This window comes from Canis lupus, chromosome 29 (genome assembly GCF_048164855.1).
Source record: "Canis lupus baileyi chromosome 29, mCanLup2.hap1, whole genome shotgun sequence".
Lineage (NCBI taxonomy): Eukaryota > Metazoa > Chordata > Mammalia > Carnivora > Canidae > Canis > Canis lupus.
In genome coordinates, this window is record NC_132866.1 from 17,691,032 (window position 1) to 17,716,999 (window position 25,968).

A 25,968-nucleotide genomic window follows, 5' to 3' on the forward strand; every position below is an offset into this window, starting at 1 on the left:
TTATGAAGCTAGAGTGCCATCCTCAGATCCTCCTTCAGCATCACCCTTTCAGATCCAAATGCAGATTTACAGGTTACTTTGCTGCCTTTTCTGCTTCTGAACTAAGCAAAAAAGAGTCAATCTTAAAATGGCAGCTGGGAAATAGTAATCTTTTCTCACTTGCAGACTATAGTTTAGGCCTTAAAATTTCGTACTTGTTCAACTATGATCTGAAAAATTATTGTAGTTTAAAAAGGACTCTTCATAATCCTTGAGCAGAAGTCAACAAGATTTTTAATTAGATTTTTATACTAGTAAGTAACACCGCTTTGCTACATAGAGATCATAATATCTTAAATGTAAAAATCACACTAAAATTTAAAAGGCCTTTTGACAAGAAAACCACATAGATTTTGAATCATTTTAAAGTTGCAGGCTTTCTCAACTGGGGTTCCTTATCTGAACCACAAAACAGAAAATTATTTCAGTGACTGTTTTCTCAATCTCCCAAGGATGGCACATAGAGAGAATTTAGTTCATTACATAGAATAGAAGCCTAAGGGCACTAGGGTTTAACTCTCTGGTAGAATTTAGCTGAAAAAAGGCTGACTGGAGTGTAAATAATAATAAACAAATCTAGACATCCCTTTATTTTTTCAGAAAAACAAGTCAATCTCATGGAATTCTACAGATCACTTTGGTTAAACTGAAACTAGAACCTGTTCTCATTCTACCATGCAAAATTTCCTCCTCATTTTATTGACCTCTGAATACACTCAGGAAAAAAATGCAAACATTGCATAATGTTTCAGTACAAAGGAGATGATGGCATCCTTCTCTGCCCTAAATCTCTACCCCAAACCCCTTCTCTGCTGCAGTTGTATCTCTTGTACCTTAGCAAATGCAGCAAATAGATAAATAAAACCAACAGTGTTGCAGAGGACAAAGTAGCAAAGTTAAGTCATTAGCCTGGGGTCAGTAATGACATCTATATCACATGTCCTAGCAATTCAAGAGTGAACCAACTCATTCGGTCGTGAACATGCCAGACTTTTTACCACCACAAACAGCATATATTAAGCCTGCTTCTCTTACTGTATTTACTGAAGCTACTATTAATTATTTCTATAGACTTCATACAGAATTTGTATTGAAAAATGCTAAACTGCAAGGTCAGTATCCCTCATGGCCTTACAACAATATTTAGATCAAGCCAAACCTTTCTTTTGCCCATTTGGAGATCCCCACTACAGTAGTCTCAAACTAGCTAAGCAAAAGTATTTTACAGCATTAAAGGAAATGAGAACCTTTAAACAGGCTGTGGTATCAGAGCTGCCTTTTTAATTATTCATTTCATCACTATGGGAGACTAAAACATTCCACAGTATGCAAGAATATCATATGGAGATTGTTTTTGTTTTTCCCCCTTTCACCAAAATACCAACAAATTGGCATAGATTGTTCAATTACATTATATTCTTATTTTGATTTACTAAACTTCAAAAGAAGAAGAAAATTACAAACATGTATCCCTAAATATCTAATCTTGTTTTGGTGAGAATCCATTGCTTTTGAAAACCAGCAATTAAGAGTGTACATGCTCAGCAACAGAGAACTAAGGATTTATCCACAGTTGAAGGGTGGTCTCTATAAATGTCAGTCCTTACTATTGGGATGGTAAAAACTGGTCATTTGGATGGCTTTCTGGATGTAATTAAGCAAATGATATGCTGAGTTTATAAAATGTTCTCTGATTAAACTAACTTCTCTTAAAGAATTAAAAAAAAACCCTCATTTCAAATATCAGAAATAGTTTCTCTTGAAAATGACACAATTGATGCAGAAAATTGAACTCTTTACACTGGAGTATCATTTTACAATTAAAAAAAAACAAGACTTTGTTTTATTAAGAGTTATATTTAAATGCCTGACATTGGTATTTTCTTTTAATTTTTTTTGTGGTTTGAAATTTTAAGTAAGCTGATTGTAATCAGCCATAATTTAGACTGCAAGATCATCACTAAACTGACTGAATACCAAAAAAAGGCAAATTCCTTTGAAAGACAAACTGCTTATTTTATTGATAATTTCTCTCCAAAACATTAATAAATAATTTTACCTTTTGTGGAATTTTTAATAACCCCACTCTCCATTACTAAGTATTATGTATATTTTAATTCAGCTGACTGGAAGTTAATGAAACTGAAACATCAACTGTATCTTCATAAAGTAACTAAAATATTTTTACTTTATTATCAACTGTATAAAATCTGTATTTTAGCCAAATGCAAGCATGAGAATTTGAGCTGGAAATGTCACACACTCAGCTACAGTTTGAAGGAACCCAATTCATAATGCATTTTATAAATAGTTAATGACTTCTATACATAAGCTAACCAGGCAAATCAAGAAATTGTCAACATTTTTAGTCTTAGTTGTCAGTTACCACTGTCTACTGGTGCTTTATATGTGGCTTCTGGAGAAGACAGAAGCTCTATGCAGTTTGTAATCTATTGCAATTTCAGGTCTGTACCATAAGGGTGGAAAGCTTCGACTGACAATATTTGCCCACCGCCCCCCCCCCACATGTGCACACACGCGCGTGTGCACGCACACACACACACACTCACAGTTAAATACAACAGCACTCCTCACTTTTAGTTGTGTGTTTTTGTATAGCTTATTCCTTCTAACTTATACTAAACTTAGGTAGACTAGACATAGTTGGGCAGAAAAATCTACAGACTGTAGATGAGCTCTAGAAAATATACAGCAAGTTAACAATTGACTGTTATCCCTAAAAAGTTAGGCGCACAAAGTTTCAAGGGCTATTTTAAACTGATGACAGAAGTGAGTTCTTCATTATGAAAGTGAGGATTTCAGATTCCAAGCAGTTTTCACTTAGTATATGGATACTGATTGGCTGATTTTGCACACTGATTGGCTGATTTTCTTAAACCAAGTTCAAACAGATACACTTGCCCAGTTCTGTCTGGAAATTTGGCTTGAAACAATCTGTCTACTTGACCCAAGCCTTAGTATTTCCCAACTGAACTGAATATGTTTCTGGATAGGCACTGCTAGACTAGAAACAAAACGAATTAACCTAGCTGAAACTAATTAAGAACTGTGATCTGTGATGCAGCCTTCTATATGATTCTACATGTGAGATAGGGTACAACATAGCCAGAATGAGGATTCTACAATCCACCACTCACATAAGCATAACAATGCAGTTAGTTTATTACTAAAGCATATATGAGAATTTAATTTCCACAGCGTGCACATGGCAAAGCAATTGCTTAAATTGCCTCACCTGGGAATTTAATACAATGTTATCATCAGACCAGCCACATTGTAAATAGATTTATAATGCTTTCCATGTGCTGCACTCTGTTGCATATGAATTAAGTAATGATCTGGTATTACAATAAAATCAGCTAGTTCCCACACCTGGCAGACAGGATATTTCACTAAATTAATACCCATACAGCTACATCACAAGGCATGGGAGAGGAAACCATCTCTAAGGCATTTGACTTGAGTTTTACATGGGAGGCAAACACTCCATGGCTGTGTAGAATGTCACTATGTTGAATGGGCTGCTCAAGACAATCTGTTTCTAACATCTGTATCGCAGAATTAAGACTTTCTCATTCCCATTCAATTTTGGCCTAATTTTCTTCATTCAGTACTTTAATTACTAATCAGCAATCCGCAACATTCACAAACACTAAGAAAGCCCTTTATTCTAATCTATGTGCTGCAGACAGCCAAATAATTGATACAAAGTGCAGTACGGTTTTGGTAAGTAATGAAAGAACAGCTTGTCCTACTTCCTAATCAAATTGGTCTATAGAAGAAATGGTTAATAGATTTCTCCATAGGTCTAAAACAAATTACTCAGTCTGGCCAGACTTTTCCATTGCTTCTACCATGTCTTTCAATCTCCATATATTTAATAGTGCCCAAAGTTACCAGGTGATTAGAAACTGTTATGCTTTCATAGCCAAAGAATTTAACTGGTCTAAAGAATTTAACTGCTCCTGTTACAATTAACACTTTGGGATATCTTACAGAATACCATGAAATTATATTTATTAGCCAGTCATATAATTGCTGGCATTCATTTCTTACTGAATTCTAGCTGGTTTGAATTAAATAATATCATACTTCTCTAATGCCCAGATGGCATTTTCTAAAATGCATCTATCTTTGGCACAAAGCATTCCATTTTTAACCTCACTTCTATTTCTCCATGACCAATTTCAGCTTTTCATACACACTCCACCCCTGACCCAAGACTTAAAAAAGCTCATCAATCCAGGACAGGAAACTTACATTTTGGAGGAAAAAAAAAAAGGAAGTTATGAAATTTTGTTCATCACAGTGCTCATTGTGCCACATTAATTTCTAGCAAAAAAAAAAAAAGATTTATGATTAAAACATACCATAGTACATGATCTAGGTAAAGGCAAAGTATACTATTAGGTAAATGTTAGATTCTTGGAAAGTAGTTAGGATAAAAAAGCACAGGCCACTGAGCAAAAAGAATGGAGATAACATTTCAGTATGTGATCTTGGTCAAATTATGTTTTCTGAATATCACTTTCTTCAATATATAAAAATGGCAACAATATTTATTTCTTGGGGCTGTTGTGTGAATTTAAATATTATAAACAAATGGAAACCAATCATAATACCTTGAATGTGATAACCTTGCAAAGGATGTTCAACTAAATATTAGTAATATTGGAAAAGATGCAATAAAACCAGTACACATACATGGCTGAGAGTACAAATTAATGTACCTTTCCTAGACCAATACATATCAAAAATAACTTTTAAAAGTTCCTACTCTTGGGGTGCCTGGGTAGCTCAGTTAAGTGTCTGCCTTCTGCTCAGGTCATGATCCCAGGGTGCTGGAATCAAGCCCCACGTCAGGCTCTCTGTTCAGTGGGGAATCTGATTCTCCCTCTTTTTCTGCCTCTCCCTCTGCTTGTGCTCTCTCCCTCTCTCAAATAAATACATAAAATCTTAAAAAAAAAAAAAGTTAACATTATTTAACTCAGTAAGTCTACTATATTGTTTTGCCCAATTCCCTGTTTTGTGATGCTACCATTTTTGGATGACTTTCAGTGGGAAAAACTGTACTGAATTTCTTTAATGTTATTAGAGAAAGTAGGTTCCAATCCGTTTCTTCTAAGTAATCATTCCACTAAACATGGCTTGCTTCTGCTCAAGGGACTGTTTAGAGTTAAAGGTCAAGCTCATTCGCTGGAAAGTGCACAGGCCACATGTCACCAATATTGTAGCATTCATAAAGGGAAAGCACACTTTCTATCTATCATAAACTCATGGCCAATGGACCATATGCAAGCCACCAGAAAGAAAATACTAACATGCCCTGCTGCTAGCTACCAACAGTTGGAAAAGCAGGTTAACGTGAGAATACTGAAAGAATCCATTGTTCTTAGTATGTAATACCAGGAAAAGGTATTTAAATATTTTTTTTTTTGAAAAAGACTAATGTCTTTCTACCATAATCACTTTCACTTCTTATTTTTGCTTATACTTTCAAAAACATTTTACATGTTTGAAGTGGATATTTATGTTTGGGCTGTAAATAACGAGTTAGATTATACACACTTTTATTTTTAAAAATTTATCTATAACATCACATGTGAATATTTATATGCATATAATGAGGTTATATATGTGTGTGTGTGTGTATACACACACATACATACAGGCTCACACAAACCCATATGCAATCCATATGGAATAATAAGTCTATTTGTGTTTCACAATGCTAGAATAGACCTTTATTTATACTAGGAACTCTGACCACATTGCTGCTACATCATTTAATGATTTGCAAAACAGAGAGCCCAGAAATCATGTAACTGTACTTCTTCATTTCCTCCTCCAGCAATTCTAAACTTAAGCCTAAAATTTAAGTTTAGCGCATTGGTGCTTCGAAATGCAATGTGAGTTAGTTAGTATCATGGCCTCACTTGCATATGCTTGTAGTTTATGGCTTTCACATTGCTATTGAACACAGTGTGGCTTTGCCGTAAATCATGTTAGCTTGTCAATCAATAATTTAGTTACTTCATTCAGAAAATCAGCTCATGATAGAATGCCCAGATGTTGTTGTCAACATCTGGAATAGTGTAAGTTTTCAGTGGAGGAAATCTAATTTTTAAAAATCTTTCTGAATATAAAATAAAATCACTCTATAGACTATCTTTGAAATAAAATGTCAAATGTTTATTGTTTTGTTTGATAATAACTCATACATACCCTACGCACTCCCACTGGAAAAATGATACTCTGATAAATGAATGCTATATAACATATGCTTTATTTGTATTTTTAAAAGAATTACTGAAACAAAGTACACAAATTACATAATTAAGTTGTATGTTGATTTCCCTACATAATCTGCTAAGAATTAGGAACAAAAAGCAATTGTTCACTGAAAGTCTGTCTATAGCCATAATTTCATGTGGTCTAGATCTCCAAGAGCAAATGATCTCAATAAAGAACTAAGATATCTCAAAAAACAGAATCTTGACAGCGACATGAGGCATCATCTGGGCCAGCCACCATACATATTTAGAGATGAGGAGTTTGAAGTCAGATGAGTGATCTCCCCAAGGCCACATATTTGGGAAAGACTAGGCAAAAGAAAGATGGAATCTATTTCCCAATGTCAATGCTCTTTTTACTTTACCACATCATCTTTCATATTACAAAACCACTGTGGCAGGCTGAGGCCGTCCTACTGCTCCTTCCCTAAGGCAGGTTTGGCTGCACCATTCATCTGGTTCTAGGTATTGATCACCAACTATAAAGTTGATCAGTTTATAGATTTTGTTTCTTGTCACCCTCCTCCAAAATAAATAAACAAAAAGCAAGCCTTATTTATACATTGTTGTCAACATCTGGAATCTTGACAACAATAAATTTGGAAGTTCAAGGGTGATGAATGCTTAAGGCAGAATATTTTATATCATAGAATAAAATGTCTGATCTGAGGGTGAGTCACAACCACACTTATGGGTGTAACTTAGATATGTTTCAAGACTAATCTTCAAAGGCTCCACCATAAAGCAACAATAATCTACCCAGATGGCAGGAGAGGAGCTGCACTAGTTATTAAAATGTGTTAAGAACTGCCTCCTTACCCATGGGATCTGGTGACTCCCTATACAGTTACTCTACAATTTTAGATTGGAACCAGCCATCTCACAGGCAAATAATTTTTACAATATTTTTTCCCTAATACTTGCTTTTGAACCCATGTTGTGACAGATTCTTTATTATAGTATATGCTGTGTTGTAGTGAGGTTACAGTTCTCATAATTTATAGATGCCTTTTCATGCTTTATGAATATGGCTAATAAAACTGTGATGCTCAGGCAATAAAACTAAATTTTTTAAGCCCAAGTTCTCTATGGAAACGTTCTGAAGATTACTTCCCTATCAGGGTGACCCCAAACTATGAAGTATAATAAATATAAATATTCATACCTGATTCATAAACAACATGTTATTCCTATAAGAATCTCCATCTTCAGTTGAATAGAATAAAATCCTGCCTACTTAGGCAAACGCTTTGCTTCATCAGCTGAATGTTTCTTTTATATCATCAGTGTGTCACTTTGTACTGGTTCTTTCCTTTAAGGATATAAACATTCTTAAGTGTATCCAGCTTTATATATTTCAAAATGTTATTTCAGCCAGTACTACACTCCCCATCTAATACCCAACCTCTTCTTCATCCTTCCCTTCCTGGCCAAGCTTCTTGAAGGAGTATTCCATGAACATAGATGCCACTTATTACGCCCCAGCCCCTTCTCAACTTAAAACTTGATGCTTTCCTGCCATGCCACAGGATTCCCTAGGATCACCAGTATCTTCCTCGTTGACAAAATCATTAGCCATGTTTTCTAAGTAAACTTTTGAAGTTTTAGAATAGTTACAGAATTATAAAAAAATTACAAAGATAGTAGAGTCCCCATGTAACCCACATTTAGTTTCCCCTATTATTAACACCTTATGATACAATTGTCATAGTTAATGGATCAATACTTCATTGTTATACATTATTATTAACTAAAGTACATACTTTTTCCAGGTTTCCTTAATACTTTTTTTTTTTCTGTTCCAGATACCATCTAGAATTCCATGTTACATTTACTAGTCATGTGTTCTTAGGATCCTTTTGGCTGTGACAATTTCTCAGACTTTCCTTGTTTTTGATGATTTTGAAAGTTTTGAAGAGGACTGGCCAGGTGTTTTGTAGAATGTCCCTCAACTGGGATCTTTCTGATGTTCTTCTGACTAGACTGTGGTACTGTTTTTTGGAGGAAGACTCAAAAGGTAAAGTACCATTTTCATCAGATCATATCAAGGTACATACTATCAATATGACTTATCACTATTGATGTTGATGTTGGTACCAGACTGAAGTAGTGTTTGTCATGTTTCTCTACTGAAAAGTTACTCTTTTCCCTCTTCTGTACTGCACTTACTATGTGCAGCCCACACTTAAGAGTGGGGAGTTATGCTCAATGTCCTTTCAGAGAGGAGTATCTTCATAACTCATTTGGCAATCTTCTGTATGAAAGATGTGTCTCCTCAATCATTATTCAATAATTTGTTGATATCTGTATGGACTTATGTATATTTATTTTACTTTGACTTATAGTCTAATACTACATCATTAGTTTTGTTGCTCAAATTGGTGCACCAACTTTGGCTCCAATGGCCACCTTTCAGACATCTTCACATTTGACCTCTTGATAGCATCTGACACTGTTGCCCACTTTCTCCTTAGCAGTTACAGCACTGTCTTTCTTTGGAATTCCTCCCACCCTTCTGGTCTCTCCTTCTGTGTCCTTCATTATAACTTCTCTCTTTGTCTGGCTAGGTCTTCATCCTTAGATCTCTTCTCACTCATCTAAATGATCTTATTTTTACCCAGTGTTTTAACTATCACCTAGAAGCTGGCAAAGAGAGACATATTCTCTGCAAATTCTTCTTACCAATCTAATTCCCATTGGGCACCTTAGAAAACCCGAAGGCATCTCAGACTAAGCACAGACACAGTGGGGCATTTTCTTTCTCTTACGCTGGCTCCTCCTTATGTTTTCCCTAGTTTGATGTATGGTATTACCAGGCACACAGTCTCCTCAGATAAGAACCTAAAAATTATTCCCAAATCCACTACATCACCAAGCACTATGGATTATTTTTCAGAATATCTACAACTGGACCTCTTAGCCCTACTTCCAGGGTGTCTGTTACCTTATGAACTAGTCACAGCTCTTTCTTTATAACTGTTGTTAGCATATATTTCATCCTTCTTTTTATAAATGAATTATATTTGAGAGATATCTGCGTGGTAAGCCTGACATATTTAAAGGCAGAGGTAAGCCAAAAGGTACAAATTCTCAGTTCCTCATCTTAGGAACTAAAGGAGACCCCCTTTAAACCTATCTCTTGCAGAATATCAAAGCTCCAAAGGAATCACTGTCTAACGATATTTCAGAAGAGAAAATGTTAAAATAGAAAGCAAATACATTTGACAAAAGCCAATACAGGTATCCCCTGCTTTTGGAAAACTCACATTATGCAACTTTAGTTAAAGGCCTATGTTAGTAACTGTTTTTGCTAGCTGGAAGAAATCTGAAGAGGATTTTTACTTTTACAAAAAAAAAAAAAAGTGAAAAGCGAAAATGACAGCATTTGTTTTTCAGTGAACCATGAGGAAGGCAGCTCCCCCCAAAGCAGTGAATGTGGCCCCGCTTGGCTCCCTCCCTAGGAACAGCACTCAGCATCTCAGCATCAGGCTGCCAGGGTTCTGAACTGTGTCTGTAGGCATCTGTGCTTTGTCTCAATTTATTTTGTGTGACCATTAGCAAGATGTGTCTAACGTATCAGCAAAGCATACGAGAGGTTATTCTTTGGGTCTGAGAATGTTAAAAAATCTTGCCATATAATAACTGTTTCTTTGCTTTTTTACATCATTTCGGCTTACGAAAGCTTTCATAGGAACACTCAACTTTCTGATAACAGGGGAAACCTGGATACCATGGGAAAATGCTAGGCAACAGACCTCTCGCCAACTTTATAAGTCCATACCATGTTTCTCTTTAATTTCAAATATAGCCATATCTCATATGAGCTATTTTTTTTGTTCTCCTCAGTTAGATATTCCCATTTTTTATTATGTGGAAGCTAAAAGACCACTGTTTCAAACGAGATGATGTGCATGCATATATCTCCTTTGTTTGTCTGATTTGTGTACCTCAGGAATATGGATTACTTCTGTTATCTGCATGAAGAAGCTCTGCTACAAGAAGCCTGGCATTCAGTTTGCTTTTATCTCTGAGACCCCAAATTGTACCGTTAGGCCACAGAGGGCACTTATCTAGATTGAACTGTCATACAAATAGATTTTTGTCAGCCATTCAATTTGTATTGGGGAACACGCCAACAAAAACAAAACCTGGCAATTTAAAACAACAAACCTATCCTCTACTGACAGGAACAAATTGCTGTATTTCAAATGAATAAGAATTACTATAGATCGTACATGTTGCATGTGGGTGCTACAGAAGGAAAAATATTCTTGAGACTAATTCTGTCCAGTTTTTCTGGCAGTGGTCTAGCATAAAGCAAGCATACAGTCAACTTAATACTAATAAGCACACAAGAAAAAAAACTAACAGACAGGAATTACATGTTATCAGAGGAGAATGAGGCTTTCTAATAAAATTTCAGGTCAAGGGATCCCTGGGTGGCGCAGCGGTTTGGCGCCTGCCTTTGGCCCAGGGCGCGATCCTGGAGACCCAGGATCGAATCCCACATCGGGATCCCGGTGCATGGAGCCTGCTTCTCCCTCTGCCTATGTCTCTGCCTCTCTCTCTCTCTCTCACTGTGTGTCTATCATAAATAAATAAAATTTTTAAAAAATAAATAAATAAAAAGAATATATGTATGTTCTTTGTACTATTCTTTACACTTTTTTTTAAACTCTTTTGAACGTGAGTTTATTTCCAAATCAAAAGTTTAAAATTATTAAAAAGTATGAAAAGATAAGTGGGGAAAAAAGTGTAGAGGCTCTTGATAAGCAATTTTTCTACAACTAGTTAAATGTATGAGATTAATTAAATGTCCAAATCAATCCTTGATTAGATATATAATTATACATGTTAATAAAAAATATGGTCAAAATCAGACAACTTAAACTATTAATTTTTACCATATATGATGGGGTTTTCCTTTTTTTCAGTAAAATACAGAACTTTATTGGCTAGTTTTAAATTAGCAACATCTTTTTTTTTTATTTTTTGTATGTAGTTCACCTATTAGAATGGACTGAATTTAAATCACCCACAGTCAGAGAAATTCAAAGCTATCAAATTAATAATAACAGAATATTACCTACCATTTAAAACAGTTTGGCAATAAAATCCAATTCTTTTTTTCCTTCCTTTCCTTCTGAATTAGAAGTTTTGATTCAATCATTCTAAAGTTGGTTGCTTGATAGTAAGAAATGACTTATTATTGTTATTTCTTTTAATAAAAACACCCTAGAGGAACCTAATACAAATCTTACGGGAGTGTTTGCAGTAACTAAAGATCTTGTGCCATGCTATTAGGACATTCTCTAACATTCTTGAAGAGAACACACATTCTCAGATAGTTAGACATGTACCTGCTAAACTTTGACTTGATTTGGCAACCAAGGTATTGTTGATCTAATTTTGAGTGTGATGGCGCTGGACAGGGACTGAATGCAATTCTATTCCCTGAAAAGAACACAGTCAATTTTGGTGCTCTATAAATATGCAATCATAATAGAACCTTAGGGATAGAAGGGACCTTGAGAGGTCCTCCAGTCTGCCTTGCTCCCTTATATCATCCTGCTCTAAATGTATCTTATAAAAACCTACAGAAGGTGCCTTAACTTTCACCAATTAGGTTTACCAACAGTCACTGGCTACTGTCAGGAACTAATTCCCTACATTAAACTCAAATGTATGGCACTATAGTTATACATACAGTACAGACCAACAACACCTGCTGCCCATACTTGGCAAGACAGTTCTTCACAGACTTGAAGACACTTAAAAACTCCACAACTTTCCATCATGGAAAATGATTGTGGGACCTTTCTTTATCTGTCTTGTTTTCCAACTTGTTTCCATTCTTTTTAATCATCTGGAGGGCCCACCTAGAATTTTCTCTGAGTTATCTTTATGAACGGTAGCCCTAATTGCACCCAGAGGTGGACATTAGTAGATTCTTCCAAAGTCTAACATGAACCAATGTGTACCATATCTTGTTGATGATATGTTAAGTTGAGGAGGTCACTCTTTTTTCATTTTCCCCTTATTTCTACTCTGAATACACTTAATATTCTTTACACATATTAATTTCTATTTGAGTTTGGGGCTACTTTCTATTACTCTTATTTTCTTGTCTTTTGAAGAAACAATATGTTAAATCAGAGAGACCTCCAATTTGGGCATCTGATGAGTCTGGATTCAAATTCCAGCTTTGTCCTTTTCCAGTTGTGATTTTACTAAGCAAGTTTTTGAGTCCCTATGCACTTCAGGTCTAATTGAGATTAAGTTTATGAAACAGCTAGTACAGTGTTTAGCATGGAGTAGGCATTAAAGAAAAATAACTGCTCTGATAATAATAATAATTATTATTATTGAGAATGCCAGCAAGTCTATTTCTCCAGTGTATAAAACTCTGGGTTTGCTGCTTCAGCTCTTTAAGATGACCTCACACACCTATGGCCCAACATGGCTGGGTCAGTTCTGCTCCCAGTTGTCACATGAACTCCTGATATAAAGACGTGATTGCTATTCCATTCCAGTTCCTTCTGGCTCCTGGGACTCAATTTTGCCTCTTATTTTTGTTTTTTTTCTTTTGACTCTTTTTATACTTATATCTGAACTTAAGTTCCTCTGCTTTGAGCCTTAATGTTTTCTGAGCATTTAGGTTCCAACCCATTCTTTTGCTCTGTCTCTAAAAGAGAAAATACCTGTTTATGTTATTCCAAGCTCTAAAAAGAATTCAGGCAGTAATACAAGATAGAAGCTTCAAAGATAATGCACTTCATTATCAGCACATTATTTAGCATTATGAGTCTAACATGATTTAAATCTCAGGTTTGCTATTTATTATATGTGTGACTGCAGAGAGGGTGTCTAACCTTTCTGAGTTTCCATCTGCACATCTGCATAAGAAAAATAAAAACACTTTGTTGTAATGATTACATGGGACTTGCAATAAGAACACTGCTGCATAAGTTAACAGGTGCCTTCTAAGTCATCATTTTCCCTCTCCTTCCCCTCTAGGATGGAGTGAGTGTGTGGGTGGGTGGGCAAGAAGAAAGAACAAATATACTCTGAATTCTCTATGCTTGGCAAGACTAGAAACCAGGTATTACTCATAGATCCCAAAATATGTGGAGAGCTGTCCAAAAGCAGGTGAGGTCATGCAGATCCACTTGGTAGAGGGTGACAAAATGTATGAAGGTTAAGGGGTCTCGACAAAATGTATGAAGGTTAAGGGGTCTCAACAATAGCTGAGCTCGACAGGCACCAGCCAACATATACTGCCTAAAGGTGGGAGACTCATTCTGAAGCATAAAACCTATATGCTTTGTTTGAAACAATGGGTGTGGGGACAAGTGTAAGTGGGTCACTGGCAGAGGCTTTCCTAGACATAATATGTTCAAAGAAGCATTAGAAGCAGTGGTAATTAAAGAATAACATAGGACTTCAGTTTCCTAAAGAATATAGAAGGTTAGAAGACTATTGTTTTCACCTTAACAAACAAAGCAAGCTGGAGAAGTGACAAAAATCATCATTTTAAAAATCACCCAAGGGTAACATTCCAGAAAATCATGAGCATTTCATAATAAAGAAGAGACCTATGGCTGTTCTCATTCCTGGAGGAGTAGAACAAGCCTCCACAGATACATGTAAGAAGAAAATGGCCAAACTTCTAACAAACTTTTAGGGTTTGTATCAGGGCTGGCAAAACACATTAGGATTTTTTTTATATAAATTTATTTTTTATTGGTGTTCAATTTGCCAACATATAGAATAACACCCAGGGCTCATCCCATCAAGTGCCCACCTCAGTGCCGGTCACCCAGTCACCCCCACCCCCCGCCCACCTCCCCTTCCACCACCCCTAGTTCGTTTCCCAGAGTTAGGAGTTTTTCATGTTCTGTCTCCCTTTCTGATATTTCCCACTCATTTTTTCTCCTTTCCCCTTTATTCCCTTTCACTATTTTTTTATTCTCCAAATGAATGAGACCATATAATGTTTGTCCTTCTCCGATTGACTTATTTCACTCAGCATAATACCCTCCAGTTCCATCCACGTCGAAGCAAATGGTGGGTATTTGTCGTTTCTAATGGCCGAGTAATATTCCATTGTATACATAAACCACATCTTCTTTATCCATTCATCTTTCGATTTACACCAAGGCTCCTTCCAGTTTGGCTATTGTGGACATTGCTGCTATAAACATCAGGGGGGTGTAGGTGTCCCCGCGTTTCATTGCATCTGTTAGGATTTCAATGATCCTGAGCCACAGAATGAAGTATAAGGTTCACTAACCAATGCTTTCATATGAGTCATCACTGAGTACCCAGGACATGATAGAGCTGCTGAGAGATATTCCCCTAGGCTATGCAAGGCTTCCTCTAAAGTAGCTGACCCTCTGAAAGTGGGATGTAAGGCAGCAGAGCTTAGAGAAATCCATGCTAAGTACTCTGAGATCTTGGATATGTAGGGTAGGGATAGGGAAAGACAACTGATAGAAACCTAACTGAGGCATTGCAGCATTTTAGCCACCAAAGGTTGGAATGGGAGAGGGGAACAGCAGTGCTGACTGAAAATGCTCTGAGGCATTCTGGGTCTTCAAAGATTGTAAACCCACTAATTTCCTAAGGCTTAGTTTAAGTGGAAAAGAGAGAAATCTCTAAAGATATAGAAAGTCAAGATAGGACTGGAGAGCAAAGACAACTCCCCAGAGGGTCAAAAAGTTAGCAATGGGGCTATAAAATAGCAGAGCAAGATCCCAAAAACCAAAAAGATGGTGATTTGGCTGAAGAGCAGAATGAGATCTTGGAAATTCACCAGTGCTCAAAGCTCAAGACCTGCTGACAGGAAAGGCTTAACTATAGCCTTATAATGTGAATTAAACTGAAATTGCAAAAAATAAAGGGCCCACATACAGCCCAATTATATAGGTCAGATTGACTTAGCCACTCCACCATAGAAGCCTGAAAGAAAAGGGAGTGTTTTTGTTTGTTTTGCATGTTTTATTTTCTGATAAAATTTTACTTTGCTCTCTATTATCTTTTATTTAAAATATCCAGCACACAATCAAAAATTACAAGACACATGAAAAAGCAAGAGAATGTGACCCATGGTCACACACCCAGAGATGATCCATGTATTCGGATTATCACACAAGGACTTTAAAATAACTATGGTAAAAATGCTAAGGGATATGATAGAAAATATGGACAATACACATGAAGAGATGGGGAATTTCAGTAGAGGAAGAGATACTATAAAAATGAACCAAATATATAAAAATGTTAACACAAAAATGTAGTATCAAAAAATAATTAAAATGATATCATTAAAATCACTTAAGAACTGGAAACAGCAAAGAAAAGGACCCATAAAGTTAACAGGAGGTCAATGAAAAGTATCCAAACCAAAACACAAAGATACAAAAAGTGAAGCAAAGCACACAAGAACTGTGGCATAATATTAAATGACCTAATATATTTGTAATTAGAGTTAAAAAAGGAAAATAGAGAAAGTGGGGCAGAAGAAATATTTAAATAAATAATGGGGGATCCCTGGATGGTTCAGTGGTTTAGTCCCTGCCTTTGGCCCAGGGCGTGGTCCTGGAGTCCTGGGATCAAGTCCCACATTGGGCTCCCTGCGTGGAGCCTGCTTCTCTCTCTGCCTATGTCTCTGCCTCTCTCTCTTTCTCTCTCTCTCTCTCATGAATAAATAAATAAAATCTTTAAAAAAAAATAATGACTGAAAACTTTATAAAACTGATGAAAGAGATCACCACATAGGTCCAGCAAGTTCAATGAATCACCAGCAAGTTCACACCTGCTACAAAGAAACCACACCTAGGTACAATATAATTAAACCGGCTGCTGAAACACAAAGATAAACAGCAAATCTTAAAAGCAGCCAGAGGATAAGAGAACATTCATCACATAGAGAGTGAAAGTAACATAAATGATGGACAACTCACCAGAAACAATGGAGGCCAGAAGATAATAAAATTATACCTTTAAAGTGTAGAAAGATAGGAAAATAAACAAACCTGTCAAACCAAGAGTCAATGTCCAGTGAAAATATTATTTAAAGCTGATGGTAAAATAAAGACTTTTTTTTCCAGATAGATAAAAGTAGAAATAATTCATCTCTGGAAGAATTGCCCAAATGGATATGCTAAGATGAGTTCTTCAGACTGAAGAGATAAGACACCAAATGGAAATTATGAATTGCATGAAGTAAAAAGAGCCCTAACAAGTAAATACCTGTGTAGATATAAAAGACTTCTCTAAGAATATTCCATGAGTCTCATAGGATATGTAGAAGTAAAATATAAAACAACAAGGCTACAAAGGGTGGGGTGGAATTCTACTATGTAAGGTCTTAACATTATCCATGACAAAATATGATATTGTTTGAAAGCAGACTGTAGTAACTTAAAGATACACACTGTACGCTCTTATAGGAACCACTAAAAAATATCACAAAGAAGTATACTTAAAAATTTAATACAGGAGATAGAACATATTAGAAACTGTGATTTGTGATTTACTCTAAAGAAGGTAAGAGGGACACCTGGGTGGTTCAGTGGTTTAGCGCCTGCCTTTGGCACAGGGCATGATGCTGGAGTCTCGGGATAGAGTTCCAGATCGGGCTCCCTGCATGGAGCCTGCTTCTCCCTCTGCCTATGTCACTATCTCTCTCTCTCTCTCTCTCTCCCTGTGTCTCTCATAAATAAATAAAATCTTTTTAAAAAAAGAAAGAAAGAAAAAAAATAAAGAAGGTAAGAAATAAGGAACAAAGGAACAAAGAACAAGTGCAGTATATACAGTCACATGTCAAACATATGTCACATACATGTCAAGTATACCTCAATAAAGCTGTTTTACAAAAAAAGAAAAAATAAATAAAGTGAGCATCAATACTACTGTTACTTAACATTTTATTGAAAATACGAGCAAACATCATTAGACCAGCTAAAAGTATAAAATTGAAGAAAAAACCATCATTACTTACAAATGATATAATTGTATATCTCAAAAATTCAAGAGACTCAGCTGAAATTGCAAACAGTAAGTGAATAAGAGAGCAAGCTGAAATATTAAAGTACAGGAAACAATTCATATACACAAATGACAACTAGTTAGAAGATGTAATGGAAGAAAGGGACAAATTTAAGATAAAAATATAAAACAACCAGGAATAATTTTACCTTAATTCATTTATAATCCTGAGGTGAAAAATCCTTTCTAACTATGATTCTAAATATAGAATAATAAAAGACAGATGATTTTGACCACGTAAAAGAAGTATTTTTGAATGGCAAAATATAAACAAAGATAGAATAAATTTAGTGTTTATTTATTAGTCTAAAGACAAACTATAAACTAAAAAGAAAAAAGAAAAAACAAATTGTATTTTGAACAATGGGTTAATATTCAAGATATACCAGGCAGACCTTGCAGATATTGTGGGTTTGGTTCCAGACCACCACAATAAAGCAAATATTGCAATATAAAGTGATTCAAATTAATTTTTTGGTTTCCCAGTGCATATAAAAGTTATGTTTACACTATCTTGTAATCTATTAAATGTGCAGTAGCATTATGTCTAGAAAAAAAAGTACATATCTTCATTTACAAATATTGCTAAAACATGCTTACTAGCATCTAAGCTTTCAACAAGTCATAATCACTAATCACAGATCATCATAGGAAATATAATAATAATGACAGCGTTGAAATATTCAGTTAGTATTGAGAATTACCAAAATGTGGCATAGAGACACAAAGTGAGCAAATGCTGTTGGAAAAATCGCACCAACAGAGTAAAATTGCACCAACAGTTACTCGATATAGTTTCCACAAACTTTTGATTTATAAAAAACACAGTATCCGTGAAGCACAATAAAATGAGGCATGGTTGTATCAAGAATTCTTAGAAGTTAATATGAAAAAGAGCAACAATCACCAGTCCTCCCCATCTCCCCAAATAAACTGGCAAAGGGTAAAAACAGTTCCTGAAAACATTCCATTTCACTTATGAGAAAAGTTTAATGAAAACTACATTAAGCTACTGCTTTACTTCTATCAATCTGACCAAAATCCAGAAGTCTGATACTCAATGTGGTAAGTGAAAATTCATTTTATGAGTAACCTCTCATGTACTGTCATGGGGAGTGTCAACTGAGACCTCTCCCATAAAGGACAGTGTGAAAGGATTATCAATATTGCCAACACACACTCTCTTCAAAGAAGTAATTCTGTTTTTTTATTTTTCCACATGAAAAATGACAAAGTTCAGTGTCATTCACTGCAGAACCACATGCAATACCAAAACCCATCTACACAGGATTGATTAAATAAATCTAGTACATTCATACAATGGAACACACTATTCAGGTATTAAAAAAAAAAAAAAGAATGAATGACTTTTTTACGTATTGCTCTCCAAGATCAACTGAAGAGTGAAGAGAGCAAGGTGTATAACAGTATGTACCATTTAGGTTGTCTTTTGTTTGGCATGCCATCTTGTTGTTATTTAAAGGGGGAGGGAAAAGAATATACATTTGTATTTGCTTGTATATACAGAAAGAAAAGCTGAAAAGATATACGAGGAATTAATAACAGCAGTTCCCTGAGTTAGGGATTGAAGGGGAGGTGGAATGAGGAACTGAGACAGGCAACACAGGAAAAAGGAAGAATTTTCTCTGTGTAAATGATAATCATCTTTATCAGTCAGTTCCACAATCTCCAGTATCTGCTGGGTAAAAGGTTTCCAACAATGCAACAAAGAACTTCAGGTTATATTTTTAGGACATTTTGGCAACTGCCCGTGAATATTTTACCAGGATAGTTTAAATAATTGGGACATTTTAGGCATGAGATTAAGAAAAGTTCTCCAAATAGTGAGAACTTCTGCAGCATGGAGAAGTTTCCCACAGGAAAAAAGAAAGAATCACCATGTTTGACTCCATTGAGTGAAGTGGCTTGGGCAGAATGCTAAACACTATGCCACAGGGTGCAATCAAACACTGGCCTACAGAAGAAGGAATATGTATGTGATCCAGTAAATGTTGCCATCCATAATCTCTGTAGCTCTTGGACATCAAACTTATATGCATGGATAAAAGAAGAAATGGAAACTGAAGACCCAAGGCAGAACAATATAAATGCACGATTTCACATGGATAACAAGAAATAAGACTTTCAAAACCAAGCGATTAAGTGATAAAGGATGATTTCTATCACACAGGCCAGAAGAGTTAAACATTAATATAAGGGCTGTCCTCAAAGTGTCCCTCCAAACCATGATTCTGTTAGTGGAAGAAAACTTGGAAAACTTATTTATTTATTTATTTTTTGTTGTTTTGGGGTTTTTTTTGGAAAATTTATTTAAAGAAAACATTTAATTGATATGAAAAATTTAAGTTTTAGGTTTCACTAGTTAAAATATTAGAACCTTATCAAATGGGAATCCTCTACCTTCTTAGGAAAAAAAAATAGGCAACACGAAAATTTGTTTGCTTTCTTTCAGGAATGAGAGAAAGCCAAGGCAATTTAAATTTAAAGCATGCTTCAAACTTCCATAAAATCTCTGTTTTGTTTGTTCCTGAGGAACCAAGATATAAAAACATAAAAATTAGTTGCTTGCAGGATACCAACATTAGAAATAGAATAATGGGAAAGAAGTTGAGTTAGCTGTGTTAAAAGAAACAAAAGAAGTAGATTTAATTCTAAGCTACCAATAAAAAAGCACATATAGTTACATTAGAGTTTATATTTTCTGGAAAAGGTCACAATCTCCTTATTCCTGAGCAAGCTGTAGACATTTGATTCCAGGGACTAGAGCCAATGTTAAAGCAAGATCATGCTATTGATTACAAACAGAACTTGTGGAGAAAATGAAGACAGATATATACGATTTAGTCTCACTTTTAGGAAAATAACTAAAAATACATGACCTGATGACAATAGGTCAGCAGTTATGTTCATAGGAAATTAACACATATGAAAATCATATGCAGCCATCCTTCTAACATTCCACATTTACCGAATTGATTAACCACTCATTTTCATTTGATTTATGGACATTTTGGGTTTTTTTTTTTAAATAAGGATTATTGAGTTGGAGGTCATAGATATAAATAAATACTAACCACTGATTTATCTAGGACAGGTAAAAAAAATTATACTAGATTAAAAAAAAAAGGTAAGGATTCTAGGATACCTGAACAGATACATATTTTGCTACTTAAGTTCAAGGCTGGCTAATAACATTATGTTTATTTGTAAAATAGCAAAGAGGATATACAACTGTAGAAGTTGGAAGATATAAGATCATAGAAGCTGAAGAAAATATCTGTTTTAAAGTTGCCACTTACAAACTATCATCAACACGGCTCCAAACTCATGCAATATCTTTTAAGAAAGCTATATTTTACTTAAGACATTATTTTAGAAAACAAGATACTTCTAATCCCCAACCAAAAAAAAAAAAAAATCTTACTATTCAATTTACAAGTAAATTTATCATGTAAAAGTTCTAGATTTCTGAGGAAAAGGATAACCAGCCAAAAAAAAAAAAAATTGTTTTTAATCAGTAACTAAATCACAGAGTATTTGAAAAATGTGATTATTAATATAATACTTAAAAAACAAAGTATGTTAAAATATTGATCAGGAAAGAAAAGAATTTTATTTTTTTTTATTTTTTTTATTTTTTTTTATATTTTTTTTTATTTTTATTTATTTATGACAGATACAGAGAGAGAGAGAGGCAGAGACACAGGCAGAGGGAGAAGCAGGCTCCATGCACCGGGAGCCCGACGTGGGATTCGATCCCGGGTCTCCAGGATCACGCCCTGGGCCAAAGGCAGGCGCCAAACTGCTGCGCCACCCAGGGATCCCAGAAAAGAATTTTAGAAGTAATATTTACTACTTCTTTCACTTTCTCTTTTTTTTTTTGTAAATAACTTTTAAGAACCCTAATTTAGAATTTTCCATAAGAGAGAACAGAAAGATGTACAGTTCTTAAAATAGTTTACCATAGAAGACCAGAAATATTTGAATTAATTATAAAACTGAATATGTTATAATGACATAAAATAAGGATTGCTATAGATTTTTAGAAAAAAGTTCAATTAATAAAGTCACAAAGTTTTACTGAGAATCTCATGCTCAGGTCAAAGAAGATAACAAATCTAAATAAGACCACAAGCATGGAGTTCTGCACCATTCACCAATTATTTCATTCACTTCTGAATTTATTTAACATTTTTTAACAACACTACATGCCAGGTATTCCATTATTAACAAAGCAGATTCCTGGACTGTGGACTTCTCAAGGACATCAGAGGAGGCAGCCATGAAGACAAATAACTATTGTTATATGTAAGTATAAACTTGTACTATAAAAGGGAGATTTATATTAGTACAGTGGAAGAAAGGAAGCAACTAGTCTGGTTTGATCAGGTCAAGAATGGCTTTACAAAGGTGCTCTGTAACCTGGGGCTTACATGATGAATAGTTTATCAAATGGAAAAGAAGAAAGGATAACCATTGCAAAACAAAGAAATAGCATACATATAATAATTAAAGCCCCAGTCTATGGTGCATGACACCATAGACTGGGGTACTTTGACACGTCTGGACAGAGGGTGAAAGGGGAAGAACTGTTAGAAAGAACAGAAGGGGAGGGATCATCATATGAGGCCTTGACAATCATAATCAAAAGTTCAAAGCTGAACAGCTTGTAAGTTTTTTCTCTAAGATCAGAAATAAGGCAAACGTGTCTACTCTCACCACTTCTATTCAACAGAGTACTGGAAGTCCTCACCAGAATAGTTAGGTTAAGAAAAAGAAGTAAGAACAATCCAAATTGGAAAGGAAGAAGTAAAATTGTCTCTGTTTGCAGACAACATGATGTTATATATAGAAAACCCTAAAAAATCCATGAAAAAAAACTGTTAGAATTAATAAATTCAGTAAAGTAAAAAGTAAATTCAGGATACAAAATCAACATACAGAAATCAGTTGTGTTCTATCCATGAACAAACTACCTGAAGAGAAAATCAAGAAAACAATCCCATTTATAATAGCACCGAAGATAATAAAATCCTTGTATGCTGAAAACTATAAAACATTGATGAAAGAAATTTTCTTTTAAAGATTTTATTTATTTATTCATGAGAGACAGAGAGAGGCAGAGACACAGACAGAGGGAGAAGCAGGCTCCCTGCAGGGAGCCCGATGCAGGACTTGATCCTGGGACCTGGGGATCATGCTCAGCCACTGAGCCACCCAAGCGTCCCTGATGAAAGAAATTAAAGAAGAAACAAACAAATAGAGAGACATCCCATGTCCACAGATTGAAATAATTCAATTTTTTTTTCTTTTAAAAGAGAGAGAGAGAAGGGGGGGCAGGGCACCTGTGCATGCGTGCTGGGGTAGGAGGGCAGGCAGGAGGGGCAGGGGGAGAGGGATAGAAAGAATGTTAAATAGGCTCCACACCCAGCACAGAGCCCCATGTGGGGCTATCTCACAACCCTGAGATCATGACCTGAGCCAAAATCAAGAATTGGACCCTTAACTGACTGAGCCACCCAGGGACCCCAAGAATTAATATATATATTTTTTTAGAATTAATATATTTTAACTGTCCCTGCTCCCCTAAATCATCTACAGATCTAACACAATTCTTATCAAAGTCCCAATGACGGCTTTCACCTGGAGGTGGAGAAGATTGGCCTACAGGAATAATCACCAAAACCCACAAAGGAGACCGGGCCTTGGGCTCACAGAGAAAGAGAAGAAGAAGGTGATCAAAGAACCAGAGACTCAATAGTCCATTTTAAACAGTGACAATTATTTCACTGAAGTCTGTCCCACAAGAGCCACACCCCCCTCAAAGAGTATGGTTCTAAGGCAGGTATCTGAGATGCCTCTAGTAAAGAAAAAGAAGGGCCACAGGACCCTCTGTAAGGAGCACCTAGAACCTGAAACCGTGTTATGTGCTAGGTGGAGAGAGAAGTCATCCAGCCCCAGGAAGCAGTCTCTTGGCTCATCTGAATTCCTAGGTGGGGAGAAGAAACAGAAAAGGTAGTCTTTACGGCCTCTGGCCATGTCCTCTGGCTCCAGGGTAGAAACCTCCTTGGACCCCAGGCATCACGGGAGGGTGACCAGAGTTGGCAAGAAGCCCAAAAATCACAACAAGAAGAAAAAGGCTCAGGGGGCTGTGGCCTCCTCTGCCAGGGACCCTTGGTTCTGTGAGTCTGGGGATGCTCAGTATGCTTACTTAGTAGGGAAGAATGGTAAGAAGCAGGTGGCCTCAGGTCAGAAATGGAAGCAGGGGAGCCCCAGGGAATACACTGTGAAGATGAATAAGAAAAAGAAAATCCACCAGAGGGAAGACATCTCCCTAGGACACCTTGAGCTCTCCAAGACCATGTAGAGCATTTCTCAGAAAGAAAATAAGAAGCAGCCAATCCAAGTGGAGGCTCCAGAATACATCCCAATAGGACAGAACCCCAAATTCCTGGCAAAGAAGAAAAGGAAGTCCAAGGAAAAGGCAGAGCAGCCAGGCACTGAAAAGCTGGCTCTGAAGAGGAGGAGAGAGAAGAGGAAAGAGAGGAGAGTAGCAGGAGAACCCTGGGAAGAGGAGGTGGTGCTGAAAAAGAAAGGAAACACACACACACACACACACACACACACACACACACACACACATACACACAGGCATGCAGAGACCAGGTGAGGCGAAGGCCTTGCAAGAAGAAATTAATGATGTGGCAGTCATGAAGGAAGCTTCAGGAGTTAGGAAGGGGACAAGAACTCAGTTTGGCCAGGGGGATACTGCTGGGTTTGAAAAGGAAACAGACATTTTTCAAACTTATGGGTGGCTTTAAGAATGTGTCCCCTTCATTCAGCTGCCCCTCTAACATGACTGGAAGGCCCACCTTGGCTCTCAACAAGAAGGTGGCTGCCAGTCTGCAGCAGAACCTGCAGCAGGACTACGACTGGGCCATAAGCTGGCAGTAAGATCAGGGTGCTGGCCTTGGCTCCTCCATTCCCCCAGACAAAATCTTTTATGTTGATAGGAGTACTTCCAAGTCAATCAAGTTTAAAGATTAATCTGTACTGTCTTGTCCTTCAAAAACAGCTAGAATAGCTTTTATTATTCAGTTATGCAGATGAAAGCATCTGACAGTTGTCTCTTATCAAACCTCTGTAGAGATTAAGGAAAACTATGCCCATGTGCTTGGATGTACTGGGGTCAGGGAAGCTCATGTGTCAGAAGCCAAGAGAACATGTGAGTGGCTAGCACCTACTATCTGCTTTGTGAAGCATTCTATCCCTGTTTGAAGACATCAGCATACATAAAGAGCTAAATTTGTTGAGTACTTAGTAAGTGCCAGGTACATATTAATGTGTTTCCCTTGCATTAATGTGTATAATCTGAATAATTACAAAATAGATGCTATTATGATCCTCATCTTACCAATGAGGAAACTGAGGTTTGGGGATGAAGTAATAAAATTGCCCAGGTTCACCCAAGAAAAATCCTAATGGCACTTATTACAGAAAGAGAATAAAACAATCCTATAATTCATATGGAATTGTAATAGGCCACAAATAGCCAAATCATTCTGAGAAAGATTAAAGTGGAGACACCACACTTCTTAGTTTCTTCTTTTTTTTTTTTTAAGATTTTATTTATTTATTCATTAGAGACAGAGAGAAAGAGAGAGGCAGAGACACAGGCGGAGGGAGAAGCAGGCTTCATGCAGGGAGCCCGATGAGGGACTCGATCCCGGGACCCCAGAACCATACCCCGGGCCGAAGGCGGGCGCTCAACCACTGAGCCACCCAGGGATCCCTTAGTTTCTAAATATATATATAAAGTTGCAGTAATCAAAATGGTATGATACTGACAAAAAGATAGACATATTGACCAATGGAACAGAATAGAAAGTCCAGAATAAATCCACACACATATGGTCAACTGATCTTTGGCAAGTTATCAAGAATACACAATGGGGAAAGGATAGTCTCTTCAACAAATGATGCTGGGAAAACAGATATCCACCAGCAAAATAACATTGGTCCCTTATTACACATCATACACAAAATCAACTCAAAATGGATTAAAGACTTAAATGTAAGAACTGAAATCACAAAACGCACACACAAAAGAAAACATAGGGGAAAAGCTTCATGACATTGATCGTGGCAATGATTTCTTACAGGAAATAATTAACAGACTGAAAAGGCAATCCATGGAATGGGAGAAAATATTTCCAAGTCATATATCTAAAAAAAGAAGCTGAAAAACTCAATAGTTTTAAAAAACTAAATAATTTTTTAAAAAATGCAAGCTCAGCTATAGCTGTTTCCAAAATGCTAGATCTTCTGGAATTTTCAAAGAAATATGAAATTTGGGTGTTTTGTGATCTCTCTCAATGTTTTAATGTTGGCATCCAATTTCAACATATCAAAAACACTGGGGAGGCAAACAATTTCTTTTAGCTGGATCAGATTCCTTGTGACCTCCTATAAGTATAGGAAAGTCACAAAAATAGAAGTTTGATCTAATCAGATTTATTTTTTTTTTTTTTGAAAGTTTCCT

At 36.1% G+C, this 25,968-nt stretch overlaps 1 protein-coding gene and 1 pseudogene across 14 annotated transcripts in view; one reads left to right on the forward strand and one right to left on the reverse strand.

Moving 5' to 3' along the window:
• The window catches only part of VTI1A (vesicle transport through interaction with t-SNAREs 1A), a 356,845-nt gene that overhangs the window by 278,824 nt on the left and 52,053 nt on the right, over positions 1-25,968 (reverse strand). The window lies entirely within an intron of this gene.
• On the forward strand, positions 1,022-24,473 carry LOC140621248 (lysine-rich nucleolar protein 1-like; annotated as a pseudogene).